This window comes from Symphalangus syndactylus, chromosome 2, assembly GCF_028878055.3.
Source record: "Symphalangus syndactylus isolate Jambi chromosome 2, NHGRI_mSymSyn1-v2.1_pri, whole genome shotgun sequence".
Classification (NCBI taxonomy): Eukaryota; Metazoa; Chordata; class Mammalia; order Primates; family Hylobatidae; genus Symphalangus; species Symphalangus syndactylus.
The window spans coordinates 25,122,796-25,130,317 of NC_072424.2; the positions used below are offsets into that span (position 1 = coordinate 25,122,796).

A 7,522-nucleotide genomic window follows, 5' to 3' on the forward strand; every position below is an offset into this window, starting at 1 on the left:
GGTTATATCTGGCTGGCAGCTTTACGAGCTCCATTGCTAACACTTTATTGGGTAACACGTTCACAAATAGTGTTCCTGAGCCTTTGTTTTCATTGAGGTACAACATGTACCATCAAGTTGCATTTAATTCTCTGCTTCGTATTTTATACACAGTATCGCTGACCGTGGCCTTCAGTATCTAATGCTGGAGAGAGGGTAATGAAGTTCAAGCTGCTTTTATTACCCTGGATCTTCAATAACTGGCTTCCTAAAAAGTCAGTGGAAAAGAAGCAAGATGACCCAGTTCTGTCCAGACCGATGCTCTGCAGAAAGGCTGGAGTGAGGTCAAGAATACAATGGTTTTATGTGGGTCTATCTCCAGGGGAACTGTTGCAAGTTAGGTGCCCAGAGAGTGGCTAGCCTCCTCCTTGGTTAAGAAACAGAACGTGGTGTCAATGGCTCCATGATGTTCACTCTGGTGGCTTCCCGTTCTTTGGCAAGCTACCTCACTCCTGCAGAGAAGTACAAGTGGGTGGGTTTGTAATTCTGAAAGCAGACGGCAACATCTGACCGCCCATGTTGGGATGTCAGGAAGTGAGGATGATGCCACTTGTTGGAGCAATAGCAGGCATAAGAAATGAGCAAGGCTCTCTCTCCACACCATACAAGGCATGCCCATTTAATTTCCAAAAGCATCAACTGAGGGCATGTGAATCAGGAATAATTAGCAGCACACACAAGCAATGCACAATTGTTACAGAAGACACAAACTCATGTTGCTCGACTCTTTGGATCCCTTTCCCCTTTACCTCATAGGCACAGACCCATGATTCTTAGCACTGAAAGGCATATCACTTTCGATGCAATTTACAACAGACAATCACCAAGTTAAGACAGGAGTGGGGGAAGAAAATGTGTGTCTGGGTCACAACTACAACCCTCTAAAGGCCCCAGCTATGAGGCAAGTTCAATGCAAATGTGTGTCTTGGTCACAACTACAACCCTCTAAAGGCCCCAGCTACGAGGCAAGTTCAATGCAAATGTGGGTGGTTATGGACTGGAGGTTTACTTTTCAGGAGTATCTCTTTGCTGAGAAAACTTAATGGAAATGTAGACAGATGGGGGTTCAGATCACAGTACCACCTCTAACTAGCTTGGTGACATAGGCACGTTACCTTAACTTTCCGTGTCTCAGTTCCTCAACCTGCAAAGTAGTTGGCTCACAGTAGGTGCTGAGAAGATCTTATTTTTTTTCTCAGTCTAGGTTTTTGTTTGCAAGCAAAGTAACAGTGACAGTTAAGCAGAAAAGGAATATATAGGGAAGATGTGGGCAGCTTACAGAGTCTGAAGAAACGCTGGAGAGCTAAGATGCAAAATGAGCTGGAACCAAGGGAGGTTAGAGGGCAAAGAACATAGCTGACACCAGACCTTGGGCACAATCCGGTTATGATGCTGCCCCTGGCACCACCTCCATTGGCACTTGGGTCCTACCACTGAACCCCAGACTCCAGTATCTTCTTCCTTCTCATTCTTTACATGGGGCTGGGGAAGGAAGGAGTTCAGGCTTCAGGTTTTATTTACAACCCCTTTAATACTTTAATACAGTATATATTATTTTTTGGTTGTTTTTCAACAAAGGTGTGTGTGGGGGCGGTGGAGAACCTGCATTAAAGCAGCCTGATCAGCTTATCCAAAGTCATTCTGTGAATCAGTGACACTGTTTGGAATGAAAACAGACGCGCATCTCCAGTTCCCCTTAAGTTGTGTCCATAACTAGCTCATGGAATGACTGTGGGAAAATTCAGGGGAAAGAGTGAAACTCTAGCTTCCCATAGGAGCAGTGAAGACACTGGCTACCAAGTGCAAAGTCAGCTTTGACTCCCACCTCTGTTACTGGTGAGACAGGGCTCTAAAGAAGTGCCTTGGATGGCCTTGCAAGATGGGACTCGGTCAAATCCATGGATAGGAAGAGAATCTGGAAAATTCAGTCACACACTCCATTATTGACTGGTTATGTTCTAGGCACTAGGCTAAGTTCTTTTGTGGCATTATTTTATTTAACATTCACATTAAATCAATGAGCTATCTATTATTATCCCCATTTTACAAATGAGGAAATCAAGGCTCCTGAGTCGGAGGGCATATGGAGTAACATGGACATAGCACAAAAGCTTTGCCTTCAAAGCGGGACATGCCCACAGATGTCTCTGGGTGGCGGCGGCATAGAAAAAGGACACGGGAATCCCAGGGCACAATATCATGGGTACTTAAGAAATGCCTGGTGATCTCATAATCTCCAAAAGCGGTATTGTTTGGGCGAAGGGATCAAGAGACAAAAAGCTAAGGAATATTTCATGATCTGGAAACTTTCAGTTCCTTTAATATGAAAATGCTCAACATGAAGTATTAAAGATGTAAGGATTCAGAGGTTGCAGGAGGCCAAAGAAGATTAAGAGATTCTTTCCCCCAAACGAAGTGCATAGTGTATCCATTACAGGGCATGGAGATTTTCCCTCTCCTCCCCCACCTCCTCCGCTTAATAGAGAAAATGCTGAAAACTTTGAAGAAATGCATTCTTTGTTCCTTAAGTTCCATGATTAATTAGGTATAAGCCATGTTTCAAAATGTTTCGTCATTTATTTGTAATTCTCCCCAGAGTGTGTACAGTAACTTGGCTCAGAACACATAGATTACATTGCAAATGCTACTCACATGCTGAAACTTTTTACGTGTCTTTCCCTTCCCTTCTCTGCTTTCCCCTATAGTACTTGAGTGGAAGAACAAGGCTGGATTTCCATCGGAGAGCACACCCTGCTTTGAGTGGATTTCTCCAGCCTACGGGGAACCGTCAGAAGGGGGACTGGAAACAGTTAGCAGTCAGCCGTGCGCCCACACAGGCATGGAGCCTCCCAGGTTGCTCTAACCCCTGTATCTCTGCATCAGTCAGGCGAAGGTGTGCATTTGCTTTAAGTCAGTCTTCATCTCTCCATTTCCCTTCACACACCCCTCCCCAGGAGTAATCCCCAGGCATAAGCTAGGGAGCAATACAGTGTAGCGGTAAACATGTAGGATCCAACCATGGAGCTCTGACTCCATTTTTAGAGCTTTGTCTTTTTCTCATCTATTAAATGGGGATAAGAATAGCCTCCGAGATCCACTGGATCATCATAGGAGCAAATGTGATTTAACAGAGTGCTTCATTCAGAATATGCTTTCTAGGGGTGCTCACATTATTTTTGTTATTTTCAATTTGGCCTAACTCCCAACCCCCAACACACACACACACTTCGGGGCCAAGTGACTTAGGATAGTGCTTGGAGCAGTGAGTTTGGGTCTGTGGAAGAGAAATTGGATCGGTCAGACAAGTTCCCAAGTTGAAGCAATCTGTGTTATGCACACACACACACACACACACAAAATATACAACACACAAGTACACATGCACACACACGCACACAGTCTCAGGGTACAAGATTTGTTGCTGATTCCAAGGCAGAGGCTGCTCTTTTTTTGCCTTCCATCAGACCCCCTGACTTGCTGCAGAGGTAGCCCCTCCCTTTGCAATACCTTTACTTCCATATCTTTGCTTCCCTTCACTCATCAAAAAAACACTCCTCCTCCAAAGCTCAGATCAAATGCCACCACCAGCTTGCAGTCCTCACTTTGCCACTCTTTAAGGTGGACTGCGTATGTTCAAGGGTGAGGCCTCATCTCCTAGGCTTCAACTGCCTGGGCCTTGAAGGTGCATTGAATTGAATCACCAGGTGTATCAGTTTCCTGGGGCTGCCATAACAAAGTACACAAACTGGGTGGTTTAAACACCAGAAACTTACAGTCTCACGATTCTGGAGTCTAAAAGTCCGAAGTCAAGGTGTCGGCAGGGTGGTTCCTTCTGAGGGCTGTGAGGGAGAATCTGTTCCATGCCTCCCTCTTAGCTTCTGGTGGTTTGGTGGCGATCTTTGGGGTTTCTTCATTTGCAGAAGGATCACCCCAATCTCTGCCTTCAGCTTCATACGGCATTTTCCCATTATGCGTGTCTGTCTCTGTGTCAAAATGTGCCCCTTTTTGGGGGGTATTGGGATGAAGTTCTGGTAAAAACCAGAAAACCTGCTAGACAAGTTCAAAAAGAACTGTAACACTGATAATTTGTCCTTATGATAAGAACACAATTATTTTGGATTAGGGCCCACCCTGATGACCTCATCTTAACTTGATCAACTGTGAGAACCCTATTTCCAAATAAGGCCACATTTACAGGTGCTGGAGAAGAGGACTCTAACTTTTTTTCTCAGGAGAGGCAGGGGACACTGTTCAACCCATGACCAGGGCTGAATGAGCAACAACTCTGAGTCAGAGTCCGTAGGTTCATTCTGTTTCTTTTTTTTTTTTTTTTTTTTTGAGAGTTGGGATTTTGCTCTGTTGCCCAGGCTGCAGTGCAGCAGCACAATCACAGCTCACTGTAGCCCCAAACTTCCAGGCTAAAGCAATTCTCCTGCCTCACCCTCCCAAGTAGCTGGGAATACAGGCTAATTTTTAAAAATTTTTTGTAGAGACGGAGGTCTGGCTATGTTGCCCCAGCTGGACTTGAATTCCTGTCCTCAAGCAATCCTCCTGCCTCACTCTCCCAAAGCACTGGGACTACAGGTATGAGCCTCTGCTCCCAGCCTCTGTTTCTAATTCTAGCAGGGAAGAGCCCTGAGAATACTAAGAGGGTAACATCCAAGACTGCCCTTATCATCAAACACAGATAGTTCTCATCTGGTGGTTCTTGAGCCCCGCTGCCACATTAGCCTCACCTGTAGATCCTAAAGACAAAATGAGACAAAACCAAACAACGATGCTGGGATGGGGAAGACAGGTCAGTGGGACTCAGCCGTCACTTTCTTTCAGGTGCAGCCAAGGAGGAGATCCGCCGTACTAGACTAAACACACGAACAATCCATGTGCTTTTTCCCTGGTCTAGCCCGAGAACCAGTTCTTGTTTGGGGGCTTACATTGTTACTTGGGATGTTTAAACAACTCTTAAAAAATTAAACTGACCTCTTCTGTAGAATTCTGTAAAGAATATAGAATGTTAAAAATCTCCAGATGGTTGAGATTAAGGAAAAAACATACGCTTTCCTAAAATATGCAGCCATTCGTCTTCTTTCGGTAGCACCAACTCTTGCCCAAATGGACAGCTAGAGGCAGGGGTTTCAGTCTCATAGTTGTAAATGCTTTGAGATCCAAGATGGAAAGATTTTATAGGCCATGAAGACACCGCTGCTGGCTATCCTCGTGGTGGCCAGCATGATACTCCAGGCTTATACTCAATGTGTCTTGCTCGTTCAGCGTGGACATGATATTACTGGTGCCTCGTGTTTCCGTTGGAGAGATGAGATGGCATATGAAGAATATGCAGACAGCTGGAGAGGAATGAGCAATCCACAGGCCCAGGTTTTTTAGTAGAAAAGAGAGCAGGCACACTGGTAATCATAACAATAGGGAATAGTTCCATGAGTATATCAGGCATCTGATAGTTAACGGTAGCGATGTCCTTATTACTTCTACTTTTTTTTTTTTTTTCTTAGACAGAGTCTTGCTCTGTTGCCCAGGCTGGAGTGCAAGTGGCGCGATCTCGGCTCACTGCAAGCACCGCTTCCCAGGTTCACGCCATTCTCCTGCCTCAGCCTCTATAGGTGTCCGCCACCACGCCCAGCTAATTTTTTTTGTATTTTTAGTAGAGACGGGGTTTCACTGTGTTAGCCAGGATGACCTCGATCTCCTGACCTGGTGATCCACCCGTCTCGGCCTCCCAAAGTGCTGGGATTACAGGCGCGAGCCACTGCGCCCGGCTACTTCTAAATTTTTATGCCAATTTTCTAACTGCCAAAATCTAATTTTGAATGTTTGGCTGTTGGAGTGACTACATTCTTCCCCGTGTTTTGGAAATATGAACACAAAACAGATTCTTTGGAAATTAAACACATTTGTATTGGGGATATTTTATTAAAGAGACTAGAAGGACAAAAGTCACTTACATTAGCAGTTCAGTCTTTGCTACCTGAGAACAAGTTCTAAGAAACAGCAAATAACAGGCATACAGGCCCTATAAAGGAACTGTGAAATTACTCATTCTGATAAAATTCAGTTTTCTTATTTCAGAGGGAATTGGGGGAGGAGGTGTAGAAGAAAATCAGAGAGTCAATTAGGACTAACTACATGGCTAATCGCAAAGATTACAAATCCCAGGGATGTAAACGATACCTATGGCCCCGCTATCTTCAGTAAACATTTAAAATAATAAAAACGATAATTTATCCATTGCCACAAGTTTGACCTCTTACCCTGGTCATATCAGAGTGGGTCCAGCAGAAAGGGGAGGAAGGTCTAAACTTTGCCTGGGTGATGTGAGGTTAGGGACTGAGGACCCTCTTCTGCCAAAACGTTAATCTCCAGTATTTATTTGGGTGCAAACGAAAGTAGAATAATGGGGAAGGAGGTCCTTCATGTAAAAGAAACTCAAAAGCTTTACAGACTGAATTAGGTGTAATCCTTATGGGATCCCTAACAGCTCATAAATAACTTTTAATGAGATTTCCAGTGAGTAAAATAGCACGTGGGGGAAGAAGTATTCTTTTTTATTTTTGTTATTTTGTTTTCAATAAAGCACATGCTTCATATTGTTGTTTTCCAAACCCATAACCAAAGGAAGGGAAACCATTTCAATAAGAAGAGATTAGTACTGAAAATATTTAATTAACTGATAGGGTCAGGAAACGCTTGAATATGTCATTGAAAATACTTGACATTGACCACTAATCTATGGAAACTTATAGAGCTGAGTCTAAAGCATGTTCCGGAGTTAAGCAGAGAAATAAATCAAGGTTTGCAAATGTCATTTAAGTTTTCACCTGTCCCACGATTCAAAATTATTGGCTTCCCAATGAAAAGCATATGTTGTGTCCCATGCCTGGGGAGTAGTAATGAAGTGAGGCAGACACTCTCCAGCGCTCCCTCCCATGGTGCCCCTCTTTATTTCCCATCAAGTGAAAATAATTACTGTATCCTTAAGGGAGCGCTTCCCTGCATCTGGTCTGCCGATAAGGGCTGCCATGCTGGCTCCTCCAGCCCTGCCCCTCTTCCTTGAGGGACCATGGTTTGATTTATGAGAAAATAGTTGGCAAATTGCGATGTCTATCTTGATGGATGACATCATTTGGACCATTTTGCTGATCATGTATGACTACCTTTTTTTTTTAGCCTGGTTGCAATTGATCCGCAGCTCCAACAGCTGAAGAAGGGGGAAAAAATAGCAATTGCCTTTTCTTGGAGAGGTCACCAAGCAGAAAGAGCTCTGGCCTTTTGTTCCCTAGAAACTCACCAGTGATGTTCAAGCCCTTTACAAAGAGCTCTCATAGATATTATCTTAGACGATCCAAACAAAGGCTCTCAGAAGTAGGCAAGAGAGGTATAGTTCTTCTCATTGGGAAGATAAACAAAATGAAGTTCAGAGAGACTGAGTGCATTACCCCAGGTCACATAGCTAGTCAAAATCAGGGGT

The 7,522-nt window shown here is 44.1% G+C and overlaps 1 pseudogene; it reads right to left on the minus strand.

Moving 5' to 3' along the window:
- Nucleotides 1-4,054: 4,054 nt before the first annotated feature.
- Nucleotides 4,055-4,120, minus strand: LOC129478064 (uncharacterized; annotated as a pseudogene).
- Nucleotides 4,121-7,522: the final 3,402 nt, after the last annotated feature.